The sequence below is a fragment of the Podarcis muralis genome, chromosome 2, assembly GCF_964188315.1.
Source record: "Podarcis muralis chromosome 2, rPodMur119.hap1.1, whole genome shotgun sequence".
Lineage (NCBI taxonomy): Eukaryota > Metazoa > Chordata > Lepidosauria > Squamata > Lacertidae > Podarcis > Podarcis muralis.
The window spans coordinates 76,703,307-76,716,715 of NC_135656.1; the positions used below are offsets into that span (position 1 = coordinate 76,703,307).

General features: G+C 40.1%; 1 protein-coding gene across 2 annotated transcripts in view; it reads left to right on the forward strand.

The window, feature by feature from the left end:
* The first annotated feature begins 8,154 nt into the window (after window positions 1-8,154).
* SLC6A1 (solute carrier family 6 member 1) overlaps window positions 8,155-13,409 on the forward strand; it is an 85,412-nt gene continuing 80,157 nt past the window's right edge. Inside the window, exons 1-2 of one of the 2 annotated variants that reach the window (XM_077924828.1) lie at window positions 8,155-8,616; window positions 12,916-13,020. The gene's annotated coding sequence lies outside the window, so the exon portion shown is untranslated. The remainder of the gene's footprint in view (window positions 8,617-12,915; window positions 13,021-13,409) is intronic. The other variant, XM_028718881.2, reaches the window with a different exon arrangement.

Consider the following 13,409-nt stretch of genomic DNA (forward strand, 5'->3'; position numbering starts at 1 on the left):
TACCACCTGCCTTGAAGGAGGTGGCAAGGTGTTCCCTCCTGGCCCAAGACACGTTATGAAACTATTGTCCAATGGCAAATATCGCCTTTAGGGGCAAGATACTTGAGAAGGTGGTAGCAGTGAAGCTTCAGGGATGCTTGGAAACTAATTACCTGGATCCATTCTAGTCCTGCTTCAGACTTGTCCATGGCACTGTAACCACCTTGGTCGCCCTGGTAGAAAACATTTTGGCAAAATGTGACCCTGCTTATTTCTCCTTGATTGCTCAGCAGCTTTCAATACAGTTGACCGTAGTATTGTTCTGACATAGATAATTTAGATCTCATATAACCCATGTTTTAAAACAGCTGCACTGGTTGCAAATTTGTTTTCAGGCTTAATTTAAGGTGCTTAAAGTCATCAATGATCCAGGCCCAAATGTTTGAAAGACCACTTCCATACCTACAGACCCCCATATGTGTTAAGATCAGCAGAGGGGGCTTTCTTGGTACTTTTGTTGCCCTCAAAAGCTTGGGTGGTGGCGCTGGCCAGGGAGAGGGCATTATGTGTGGCAGCTGGTAACAATACACTTTTTTGGCATATGTTGGAGACACACATCTTTACCTGGGCCTTTGACAACTGAGATGCATATTTTCAGGACAAATCCCCCCCCCCCCCATTTTTTGTGATTACATTTTTGTAATGATAAGGTTTACTCTTTTTAAGAAACCTATTTTTAACACTGTATTTTAAATTGCAACCCACCCTGGGACCTTAGAGTGAAGCATGGGTAATAAATTAAAATAACAGTAATAGTAATACTCAGAAGTAAGCCCTAATGCATTCTTCCAAGTATGTAAAGTTAGGGTTGTAGATTATGTGTCTCATAAATATTACAGTATAACCTTATTAACTATTTTGTTGCTGACCAGGGCAATAAGTATCCAAGCTAAGCTCTTGTCAATTGAGCCCTGTTTTTTGCCATTACACTTGCCTAGATTTGCAAGGCACATGAATTGTGCTCAGATCCAGAGCTCTTTCTTTTTCAGATGAAAATACCCTTCTCATCTTGCATCACTTGCTATGAAGGAGTTGTGTAGGTTCCCTTCAAAGCATGGTGCCATACTGAGACTATGGAGTCAGCATAAAATAAATTGACTTTGACACTCAAATAAATTAAATGAAAGGAACTATGTTTCATTGTACTAATTTTCTTATCTAGGCATTTCAGCTGAGCTCTGTGAAGTTTATTACGAATTTTCTCATGCTAGTACAAGACAGACGGAAAGATCATCCTCACCACTTTGCACATTTAGCAAGATTCTGGTAAAATGCACATTTAAAAATAAATATCAGAATTTAAAAAGAGCTCTGAACAGCTGCCTAGGGGAATAAATTGTAGCTCTATTCCTAGAAGAATAAGCAGAATTAGTAGAATAAGGCCTGCTATAGATTTATGAACTAATTCTTAATAGTTTTGGTATTTTAGTACTACAATAAGTTCATGAAAATGTATAATCTGTTTTATTTGTTTTATTATGCTGGACGAATTCTCTTAAATTACTTAGAGCAAAATTGTCTACTTCCTGATGACATCCATTCTTATGATTGCATTCCCCCTCATTTCTGTTGTTGTTGTTGTTGGCATGTGGTCCAAAAGAAAGCAGAGCTATGCATTTGGCAACAACTTGGCTGCAGGGGTTGCCAGCAGAAGACCCATAATATGTCATCCAACTGTCTTAGGGACCCCACTCCAGATATGTTTACTCCTTAACCTCCTTAGGCAGGGGGTATGGATTATTCCTCGGGGTTTACTGCTGAAGCTTTCTCACAAATGATAGCATGCGCGCGCACACACATTCACCACACCTACACACACATGCAGACAGACAGCTGCATATTCAGACAGCCCTTCCACTAGACTACCAATCAGCAGAAGGAGTAGCGTTATTCCCCATCACAGCACTTTGATGGGGTGGAAACAAAGGACGGACAGAGAAGCCCTCTTCTCACTCTGGACACTGGCATTGCAAGAAGGTCTTAGGAATCAGGAAGGGGCCCTCATTCCTGTTTCCTGAGTTTTAAAATCCTGTAGTAGTGATAGCTCTTTTAAAACACTAAGAAGAGATGGCCAGTTTGGACGCTGAATGCATTTTAGACACCCCAAAATGCCTTAAAAAGCTAGAAAAAAATTGCATGGACAAGGAGCAAATGGAAAAGGGGTTTGTTTGGTTTTAAATGAAAGACATTTTTCTATTTTGGAGAGGTGTGTCTTTGAGGCAACCAAAATGACCTATGGTTATGGACTGTGAACCACAGTTTAGCCACCCCTGAACAACCGCAATTCCAGTCTTCCTTCTCAGATGTGAGTCCAATTAAATAACATTATTTTTTGACTTTTTGAAATAAAGTCAAGAATCCCAGTAGAGTGGTTTTTTTTTAAAGTGTATTTCAGTATTAATTGTTTTAATTGTTCAGCCAGTATTGTTTCTAAGAAATTCTAGGATGTAAAATATGATGGAATGTTATGAATGTACATTTATGCTATAGAAACTGCTGTAATGATCTCATTAATTTGTTTGTTAATCTCTTATTAAGGCTAAATCCTGACTTGCATTCAGCCCATTATGGCTAGACTCCAGTGCCATATTCATTTGGACACTAATCCAAACGTCCATCAGAGTCCTCAATTAGGTCTTCTTTTCTATCTAAAAATATTACTCAGTGCCTAGTAAAGCCAAAATTCTGCTCCAGCCAGGCTTTACTTTTGCAAAAGTTTCTGCAACTTCTGGTAAAAAGACGGTCATAGCAGCATCAGCCCAGTATCCTCAGAATCACCCTGAAGTTTCACCCTTTGCTTGATGTTACCTTTATAAATTTATTACCAGGAAACATGGAGTGGATACAGAGGATCATTTTACCACATGTGCTATACAACATTTGGCCCCATGTCTGCACATACAAGCATAGTAATACATCCTTAGCACTTGGCAAGAGGAGACAGATTATCAAGTTATCCTGGAGTGTGAGAGACAGTGGATAATGTCATCATACCTACATGGGATTCCTGCCTAACCCTTATGAAGGAAAACATTGCATTGTGCACCTGAGGGTTTGAAAGGTACTTATTCATCCAATTTATACTTCATTTTTAAATCTAGCTGTCGTAAATATATGTCTTATATCATCTATATCTTATACTATTTTCTAAAAATGAAGCTGATGCCAGATCTCGAATACCTTGATGTTTAATACTAAAGGCAAAATAAATTTAACTCTTCTTACCAGAGAGCCATGGTTCAAAACTTGGCGGAGGAGGGGTTATACAGCAACAAGGAATTTGCACTCTAACATTAATAGAAAAACTAAACATCCCAGTTCAAAAACAAAACTGATTTGCTATAAAGCCTTTTCTTTAAGTATTATAATTTATGTATATTATTACTTCTGAAGTGGCAAGACAAACTTCAATGGTGACCTATATTCATCATTTCTTAATCATAAGGAAATTAATCACAAAATAAATAGTGTCTTATCTCTAGGGATCCCCAAACCTTTTTTTAAAAAATAACAATTCAGGCCAAATGCTGCCTTTCATTATATTCTACCAAATGCCAAATTAAAAGTTACCCAAAATCACACAAACTAAGTTTTTGCTTCATGTTACTGTGATGCATCAGCGTTTAGGCAGTAGTATATGAGATAATTCTGGGTTACAGTATGTCCCACCCTGAATAAAAATGGATGCTGCTTAGGAAATGACTGAAAATACTCTTACTGTGCAACTTTATTTATGTGTCAAGAACTATCTGATCACACTGAAAGTTGCATTCTTCAACAATGCCCTGGTGCCTTGAGGGTAAGCCTGCAATCCTATATACCAGAGGTGAGACATCTTTGGCACTTCAGAGGTTGTTGGACTCGCATCTACCACAGCAGCATGGCTAATGGTCATGGATGATGGAAGCTGTAGTACAACAACATCTGGAGGGTTTCCTAGTTCTGTTGTGAACCATATATATTCTACATGAATAAAGCTTAATGTTCTGAGTAGACCAATATATGATTGGATTATTAAATGATGCATATTGTGCTCTGTTTGGGGCTGCCTGTGGAAACTCTAGCAACTCTAGAATGTGGCAGACATATTATTAATAAGATCTGGTCCAATGATATCAGGAAAGATGTTGATTTGATCTTTAAAGGCCTGTAGGACCTCAATAAGTGCCTCATCCCAAATGTGCCCTTTCTCCAAATTGTGAGATTTTCAGATGAAGTGATGCTCTCTGGGCACTACTGCCAGCAAAGATAATGAGTAGTGTGCCTTCTATACAATGGTATACATCCTCATGGTTGCATTCCTATTTAGTAATTGGCCCATATGACCAATTCATAGGGGATATTTTTAAATGTTGTTAGCTGCCACAAAACCTATATTTTTGGCCAGATAATGAGAATAAACAAGCGTCAGGTATGCTGCACACAAGACAATTTCCTACACATATACCTATTCCATGTGGGAAACATGTTTTATTTGTTTAATACATTTATATACCCTACCTTGCATCCATCATGGAACTCAAGGTGACATATAGGAGCATAAATATAGTGTTGAACTTCTCCCGGTACACTGCAAACATGAAATTGCTCTTGAACGTCATAAAAGTGTGGCAAGCTTTTAAGATCTCCAGAATTTGTCACTAGGCTGACAAGATGTTATTTTAAAAAATGGGGTGAGTGGTAAGACGAAGAATTAAAAAACAACAACAACTAGAGCACTGGTCCTGTTACCTAGGGATGATGGGAGTTGAAGTCCCAAAACATCTGGAGGGCCGAGTTTGCCTGTGCCTGAATTAGACTGAAACAGTAGCCATGAGTTCAGTTTGTAAACTCAGTTCCAGGATGGAGATTTCAGGTTAAGATCCTTGCAGGTGCTACAGATAACAGGTTACACACCTAGGACTCTGAGATGAAAGCACAATGACTTACCTACACCATCAGATGTTCAAACAAGCTGGAAGTATATAACACATGTTCTTTTTTCCTTATCAACTTAGAACAGCTAGGCTGGTATTATCTCTCTTATATGAACACATGCACCTGCCTATGAAGGGTCAAGGACAATGCATACACCTCCTCTAGCAACTAGTTATGTCTCATTAGGAAGGCATTAACAATTTTGTGAGCCATTGCATTAATTTTTAGCACCCAAAACACTTTGTGCTTTGTAAATGGCAATGACCTCACAGTACAATCTCAAAAAAAGGGTTGCCATTCACTAAATGATAGCTCCTCAAAATGGACAGAACATGGTCCATTACTATTTATCAGTCTGGGGGGACAACAGAATTTTTGGGGGGATCATGTATTGCATCACATGCCCTTACCTTCTGAAATCAATGAAATTGGATATGCAAATATGATGTCTATAACCCAAGGTACTATTTTGGCTAGTGGAACAGAACATATTCCTCTGAAATCTCAAATGATGACCAGCACAAATTATGATCATGCTTATAAGGACCATTTAGTATTTACAAAAGCAACCTTCTCAGGGTTAACTTGGTTACTAATCTTATGACTAATTATCAAAAGCTGTAACACCAATTCTGTCCATAGTGCTATCTTCTGATGGACTGTAATGGTTTGGAGTGATAATGCAGGCCAGCTTCATGGATAATCTGTGTCTGTATTGTTGAGAACTGTGTTAGAAAACTGATTTTGTAGCCAGCAGTACTGAATGCTATGAAAAGCTGGTGTGAACGTAATGACATCAATTGTGCCAACACATATCAAAGCAAGTATTAATATTTGCTTTACACTTAATGCAACAGCTGACTTTTTGCCTTCAGGCCTCCAAAAAGCAGCCTGTTTTTAGATTGTTCACTTGGATATCACATATCTTGAATGTAACAAAAGTGTCAGCCAAAAACATATTTCCTTCCTCTTACCTCTTTGGCATAAAAAGGAGTAAAGCTTTAAAATGAACATATGATTATACAACACATGCTCATTCATTTTCCAGTTTGAATGCCAATTTACCATGAGCAGCGTTCACAATTTAGAGGTCTGGTGTTCAAGCAGATAGGTATTCAGTCCATATTTTCAGCAATGGGAAAAGCACAGGCAGTCAATGTTGGGTTTGGGGTACAGCAATTTCTGCATCCAGGAAGATGCAGGTCTGGGTGGATGTCATAAGGCAAGGCATCTTAACTGTGTTGAAACTTAGGCTGTGGTTCATGTGCCTGTTAACTCTGCATCTAATGTGCTCCCCTGCTGGTTTAGGAAGCGGTGTACACATGACGTTAAACAAAATCCACATATATTCTATTATGTGTCTATCCTGTCATTTCATATGAAATGCCGCATTTTGATGCATTTCTCCCCAACCTAGTTTCTGTATCAACTGAGAACAAGAACAAATAAATAAAAGCCATGGGTGGTATCTTTACACTGTTGCTATAATGGAAAAGGAGGGGAGGAGATTATTGCCAATTTGGGGAAAGCCATGCGCTTAAAAGCATGGTATATATGCAGTCATTTACTTGGAAATAGGTCACAGTGAATTCAATGGAACTTCCTCAGCTAAGGGTTGCAGCTTTAGACTAAGAGTAAGTCCCACAGTTCTTCTACGCAGGATTTATGTATGTATGTGTTTGAATGATTGGGTTGCAATCTATGCAGCCCTATCAAACACAGTAGGAAGTAGCTTCTAGTAAACAAGCAGTTATTTCAAAAAAAATATCATCCTCAGCACTTCACTGCCTAGAAACTGTGCCCAGGGACTACATGGGAATGGCAGAGATGACCGGCAGAATCCGAGACCAGGGGAGTGAGACAGTGGAAGAAGACTGGAAGAAATTTAAAATATATCTTAAAAACTGTTGTAATATTGAGGAGTGCTGAGATGCTATGGTGTTAAGAAACAGAGAATTGCAGCTGTATATCATAAATTTAAGGGAATTACAATGAAGATGAATTAATTAATTAAATGGAGGGTTGCTGATACAAGGGAAAAATAAGGATGCAGAAAAAGGGAGGTATGGGGAAGTCCGGGAAACAAGGTGAAGGAAAATGAGTTTATGAAATTATACATGTTTATTTGTGTGTATGTTTTGTTTTGTTTTGTTTTGTTGTTTGTGTATAATATATGTTTGGAAAATTAATAAAAATTATTTAAAAAAAAAAAAAAGAAACTGTGCCCAGGGAAGAGATGGGAGTACCAGCCACTACCTCTTCTTCCCTGCTATATTTGACCAGGCACAATCAAAAGGACTGGGCAAGAAATGGTTGCAAGGAGAGGCCACTGCTGCTTCTAATTGCTCACTTGCCACCTTGTTCGCAGAAGCTCTCTCTGCTCACTTACCCTTTCTCTTTCCACGGCATGGGTGGGAACGACTGAGAAGGATTTGCTGTGCACAGAGGAAGAGTGCAGGAGGCGACTAAATGTAATAGTTGCTCCTTGCGCAAGCAGCTGCCTTTACTTACTTGTACACCTGTTTTCTCCCTGTGGACAGAGGTGGCATCTCTCTCTTTTTCAAGGCCAGAGGTGGCTAATGTGATGCCCTCAGCATCCTTCTTGGGGGCTTCGCATTGCTTGGCCACTGTGGGAACAGGATACATGGGCTTTTGATCCAGCAGGGCTCTTCTGATGTTCTTATGTCCTCCAGAGGTTGCTGAATTTCAGCTCCCATGGGATGGCTCAGTTGGTAGAGCACAAGACTCTTAGTCTGAGGGTTGCGGGTTTGAGCCCCACATTGGACCAAAAGATTCCTGCATTGCAGGGATTTGGACTAGATGGTCCTCACAATCCCTTCCAACTCCATAATCCATGACCATTGGCCATGCTGGCTGCTGCCAACAGAAGCTGGAGTCCATGTTAGCCAGGCCCAACTTTCTCTCCAAGCTACCCAGAGAAACAGCAGGAAATCAGTTGATGTCTACCCACTGCCTCACCTCTTTCTTGGTAGCACTGTGAGGTGAGCTGCCCTAGCTGGAGAAGCATTCTAGCCAAAGCATATTTTTAGGGCGCAATTGGCGAACCTAATAGGCCTAGGAGTCCCTTCTCTCAGGTTGACTCATGGCCAACCTTCTCTCCCGCCTAAAAGACTCCTTGTCATTGGCGTCGCCTGGCTGCACAGGAAGCTGCCTCAGAAAGAGGAGGGGCGGCCGGGGCAGGTCCTCAGCCAAGCGCCGCGTGCCAGACTTCCCACGCCGCCTCCCCGACCAGGGTCAGCAGCACCACCAGCCCCGCTAGCGCCGCCCAGCTCTCTCTCGGCGGCTGGACGCGGCGGGCTCGGCTGCGCCTTAACTTTACCCCGGCGCGGGGCGGGCTTTGGCTACTTTGGCGGGAGAGGCGGAGTGGGGGGTACGGAGCCGCCCGGCGGCAGGTGCGGGTCTCTTCTGGCGGGGGCGGGGCCGCTTCGCCGGGCTCCTCGGAGCGGGCTCGCGAGCGCCTTTGTGTTGTGAGGGGAGAAAGGAAGAAGCCAGAGCCGGGAGACTACAGCGGAGCAGCAGCCACTGAGCAGCGGGCGCCGAGCTTTAAATGAGCATTCACACCGCGCGGGGAGAGCAGCGCGGGCTGGCTCGGACGGAGCGCGTGTGGAGGCAGCGAGCGCGTCCCCTCGGCTCCAGCAGGTAGGTCGGGCGCCAGGAGGAACGCGAGGCTGGGGGAGAAGAAGAAGCAGCAGCAGCAGAAGAAGGGGCAAAGCGGGAGGTTGTCTGAAGCAAGACAGCGAAGAAGAAAGGCTCTTTGGCGGGCAAGGGAGGAGGGGGGAGGCTCCGAAGAGCCAAAGGGAAACGCTGCTAGCGGGACAAGGCGACAAGGAAAGGAGGACACGGAGCCGAAGGGACCGCTATGGGAGTTGCTCGGAGGCTTGGGGAGATGAGAGTCCAGCCTGGGATGTCAGTGGTCAGGGTGGAATGAGAGGAAGCAGAGGGGCTGGATTGGGCGCCAAATGGTGATTCTGATCTGGAATCCTCTGTTTAGTGTGCTCTGGACCATGTTTTGGAAAGGGTGGTTCTGCCGTGGTCACTATTTTGCATTGCCCCCTCCCCATCCACACCGTTTCTAATTTTCCACAGAGGGGGTGGAGAATACTAATGATTTGGTTTGCGTTGATGGTGCGCGTCTTTGGCGCCTCGAAAGGATGGGCAGGTAAACCCAGGCGCGCTGCTGTGGACACTTTCGTCCAAACGGAAGCAAGCGTTTTGCTGCCCACCCATATTTTTGTTTTATCTAGGTCGCCGTCTTTCTACCTGTGGAATCTACCTGTCCAGGACAGATACACTGTGCTGTGCTTTAGTGTGCAAAGACTATCTCAGCAGCTCACAGTTCTGAACTTAATGATGTAAACTGAACTAGATGCCACAATTCCACGTTGTGGAAATGTGTGTGGTGAAATAACCATTGGTGTCTACTGGCACAGTTTGATACTGTGTACATAGAGCTTTCTGAAACAGCAACAAAACGATGTTTGAGGTTGTGTGTGTGTTTTTTTTAAAAAGTCTTGCATGAAACATTCACATTTGTATAGTTTGAGCAGATGGAAAAGCCTGATTAATACAAGAGGCTATATAATGTGAAGAAGGTGGATAATATGCACAGGTACCCAAGTGTAGGCTGTTAAAGCGTAGTAAGACTGTTGTAAACCATGTCTGCAATCCTATACACATTGTCCAGATAGTAAGCCCTATGGAACTGAATGGAGCACACTCTGGAGTAGAATCTAAGGAATTGTACTATAGATGGAGCCAGCCTTTTCAAAATATAATTGGATCTGGCATAACCCTTCATCAAATACCATTTTGATGACTATGTCTTAAGTTTAAACAAAATTAGGTTTTCTTAGCATGCAAAACTCTTATATTCTTGTGCTTGCCCTAGTATAAAAATTATCAGACACACACTGAGACAATATTGTGTTGCCAGCTGTGCCCAAAGATTTGCCTTTTCTCTGTGCTGATTGTTGGCCACTTTGTGTTTGCTTCTCATTTGCACCCTGTCATGTTGCCTTCTGCACAGTGATATCAGCAGTGACACAGAATGCTTGAGATGCTCCTGAAAGCCAAGAGCTTTGGTAATGAAGGTCACTGAGCAGGCATTTACCTAATGTCAGCAGAGTCATTCTTGTTCCCAACTTATCCCTAGAGGCAGAGTTCTTTAAGGTACTGAACTCCAGCCTAACCTAAATTTACCTGTAGATTACTGAATTGCAGAACTCTCTGGACATAAACATACAAGCCCCTCAGCGGAACTGATGTACTGCATTTCCCCCTTTTCGTATAGGCTGCATTTATTCAATAGTCCCATGCTTAGTTGGGGCTACCTATCTAATTAAATTCAGTGAGAGTTCAGTGAGTAAACATGCAAAGAATTGCAGTGCATTGCAACTAAATAAAGCATTTTTAAAAACATTTAGATTGAAACCTTTCTGTTCTGTTGAAGTAGCCAGTCTGGGCAGATAAAAGCAACATTAATAAAATGGCAGCGTCAACTGGAACCATTAAATTTATATTCAAATGAGTTGATAAATGCATTTTAATGAACCTAGTCAATAAATCATTATAAACATCTGGCAATGATTCAGACAGCTCCACATTATTTCTGTTTGAATTTGGGACAGAAGAATGAGATAAGAAGTCAATGAAAATGTAATTACCAGTGGCATAAATGTTTTTCTTAAATGGAATGTCAGGAATGTTAAAACGTTTTATGCGTTGATTCAGAAATTACCAGTGAAACAATAATGGATGTTGCATTGCATTTGTAAATGGAGTGGTATATGCTTCTTTCGTTCAGTGGAATATATTCATTATTTTTTCCCATTGATGTTGCCAGTCTTCCAAAATAAATGGAAATTTCAAATAGAATTGAATAAAAACAGTCAAATTTAGAACTTACATTAACAACCTTTGCTTTTATGTAATGTCTAATTGAAATAAGCAACTAATTTCAATTTCAACAGTGAAAGGACAGTGGAACTTGCCTCTCAGTAGACATGTACAGGATTGTATTGCCAATAGGTGAAGCATCACATATATTACCAACGTAACAAATGTTATAGGGGGTACAGAGACCTTTATTCCAATCTTTTCTGATAATTTTTCATTACAGCAGTCCATGTCATCTTCACCAATGAAGGCTTAAATGGGATGATGTGAAATTTAAAAATAACTTTTTCAAATAATTGAGATGTTTCAAACCAACATGGTTGAAGTTTGATGCAGAATTAGAATTCTGAATGATAAAATAAATATATAAAGCATTTATAAACCAGTTCATATTGTAGTTAAGAAGGTATAATTTCTGTTCACTTTACATATTTGCTCTGCTGCAGTGAAATTTATTTAAACATCCTCATAAGATGCAAGCAAACTTTAAAGGAAACCAGGTCAGGAATAGATTGCGGGCATACAATCTATGCAATTTATGTCCAGAAATAGCTACCAGATACAATATGACAAACTTCTTTTCCATGCACAGATCAGTTTTCTTTAGGGAAATATATCTTTAAATTTTGCTGTTGCAAGAGTCAATTGCAATATGGTTTGGGAGTATTTTATATGAGAGTATATAGCTGTCTAGAGACCAATATTGATCTAGCCAGAGTTGAGCACTTTTGAATTCCACTTATTTCAGTGGCAGAGATTTAGGAAGGCATACTTTTAATGAATGGATCTTAAAACTGCTTAACTGTAGATTGATCGTGCTAATAGCTCATTAATTTTATAAGGCTAATTTCCAGTACAGAGCTCATATGTGAATGAAAATATGATCCTGAGCACAGATTGGTGCTTAAATAATACTGACTTCTGGATTCAAGCATACTGTTGATGGGAATCACAACCAAAACAGTTTAGAAGATTAGTTTAGGGCAAATAAATCTATTGCTGATTTTATCATAGACAGCAAAGTAACATGCCTTTGGATTGAAATGACATACAAAACAAATATCTGCAACTGCATAATAAACTTCAATGAGATATTCATTGAAAATTTTGAATAAGACCATGGTATGTCTTCAAAGACCGGGAAAAGACAAAAGATCTGAAAGAAATCTTTACCATAAAGTTAATAAGAACAGAACCTTTTCCCCTGGCTTTCTTTTATTCTTATTGGGTGGCTTCTGATAGCTAGAGGCAATGAATTACTAATCTTAAAGCATATGATGTCATCACATTCTTCCACTTGATTGATCATCAAAATAGGACAATAATGGGTTCTGAAGTATATGCCCCATCCCCTTAAAATTACTCATTCCTTGCAGGGACTGCCTGTCCTGTAGTGCTAAATTTCAAGTAAAAAAAATCAACCTAATATGTAAATAAATGTGTACATTCCTACATTTAAGAATAAAAGACACAATGGGATTTAAACGGACAGAAAACTGCATGATCGTCCCCCTATGTGTGTGTGCCTGTGTGCGTGCTGTAGATATGGCTTTCGGAGAATGAATTTTAAGCTCTAATTGAAAGAGGTATGAATGCATTGGGCATTCTCGTTACATTTTGAACCTATTTTTCAATAAATTATTTTAAACTGGTAGTTTTCACAAATGGTAAGCAATTCATTCTTGATCTTGTTAGCGCACCTAGGCTAACAGGAGATGACTCATTTTCTTATTGACAAAGCTAAATTAGTTTACAAAAATGATATATAGTCTTCAGAAAGGTTGAATGGTGAGCTGAATTAACATCCAATTACAATTATAAATAATATAAAATTACAAGAGATGTTACATCAGTTGTCTATTATGACATCTATAATTTCAAAAATAATGTTAATAATATTTTAGGCTGTGGCCTTAACCCATTTTGCTTTCTTGGGTGTAGATTTTAGTAAAAACTAGTGCTGGGTGATGATAACATTTTAAGTGTTATATTATGGGAGAATTAAAATGAGCCTTATTTTACGGATGCAATATTAATTTGCAGAGCTTACAATGCATGGTAGCTGTTGATCTGATCCTTCCATATTGAAACAGTATCAGCAAATGTGGGATTATTCTGGAATGGAAAGAGAAAGGAAGGAGACTCAAAGTACGTAAGAGAGAAATTTTAAAGGCTCATTAGAAAATTATATTGTGGCGGTAGACTCTATTCTGGCCTGTCTATGACATGCCTGGGACTGATTTGGTTTTTGCAATTCTCCATTTGAACTTTCCTGTTTTAATTTAAATTTTCATACTTTATGAGGATTCTGTTGTACAGCAAAACAGAAGATTATCAGGAGTTCATTTACCAAAATAAGCATAATGTGTAGACAATGATTGTAATGTAAATATTACCTTTTGAACCCAAGGAGGGTATATGAGAAGGAGGGGTCTATGAGAGAGAGAATAATGAGGAGGGTGTACTATAGACTCCTCCCACAGGCAATGGTCACAGTGACCAATAAATAGGTTTTTACTAAAGTAATACACATAGGC